At 83.1% G+C, this 599-nt stretch overlaps 1 protein-coding gene across 3 annotated transcripts in view; it reads right to left on the bottom strand.

The window, feature by feature from the left end:
• The window catches only part of GRB10 (growth factor receptor bound protein 10), a 172,074-nt gene extending 171,830 nt beyond the window's left edge, over positions 1–244 (bottom strand). The window contains exon 1 of one of the 3 annotated variants that reach the window (XM_025853128.2): positions 41–244. The gene's annotated coding sequence lies outside the window, so the exon portion shown is untranslated. The remainder of the gene's footprint in view (positions 1–40) is intronic. The other 2 variants (XM_073885064.1, XM_073885063.1) reach the window with 2 other exon arrangements.
• Between the last annotated feature and the right edge of the window lie 355 nt (positions 245–599).

Below are 599 nucleotides of genomic sequence, written 5' to 3'. Positions count from 1 at the left end.
CAAAGTAACTTGCCGCCGCGCTCCCCGCCCAACTCCGTACCTGCCGCGGCGCCGCTCCCGGCCGCCTCCGCGTGGCCGCCGGCGACCCTCGGCGCGGCCGGGGCGGGCGAGGGCGGCGCGCAGGGCGGTCCCGGCACCCGCGCGCCGCCGCCCAGGGGCTGCGCGCAAACTTTGGGCTCCGCGCGGGTCTCCGCGGCCTCCCAGCCGAGCCCGCCGCCGGCGCGCCGCTCGCGTCCCTTCCTGCCTCCTCCCGGCCTCCCCACCCCCTCGCTGGGCTTTAAACTCGCGCGGCCCCGCCCGCCGCCGCCCGCCTCCGCCCGCCTCCGCCTCCGCCGCCTCCGCCTCCTCCCCCGGCCGCTTTTCCTGCTCCTCCTCCCGCCGCTGCCGCCGCCGCCGCCGCCGCTGCCGCCGCCGCCACAGCCCGGACCGCTCGGCGGCCGCCAGCGCGGGCGGAGCCGCGGCCTGGGCGCAGGGCGGGGCGCGGGGGGGGGGGTGTGCGCCGGGGGGCCGAACCCGCGGGGAGGGGCCGCTGCGCTACGGTGCCGGGATCCCGCGTCCTGCCCCACCCCCACCGCCGGTACCCCCGAACGCGGGATCCC

Source organism: Callorhinus ursinus, unplaced genomic scaffold (genome assembly GCF_003265705.2).
Source record: "Callorhinus ursinus isolate GAN/ISIS: 27379988/994484 unplaced genomic scaffold, GSC_fseal_2.0 scaffold60, whole genome shotgun sequence".
Taxonomy (NCBI): domain Eukaryota; kingdom Metazoa; phylum Chordata; class Mammalia; order Carnivora; family Otariidae; genus Callorhinus; species Callorhinus ursinus.
This window is presented reverse-complemented; position numbering and strand designations above follow the sequence as displayed.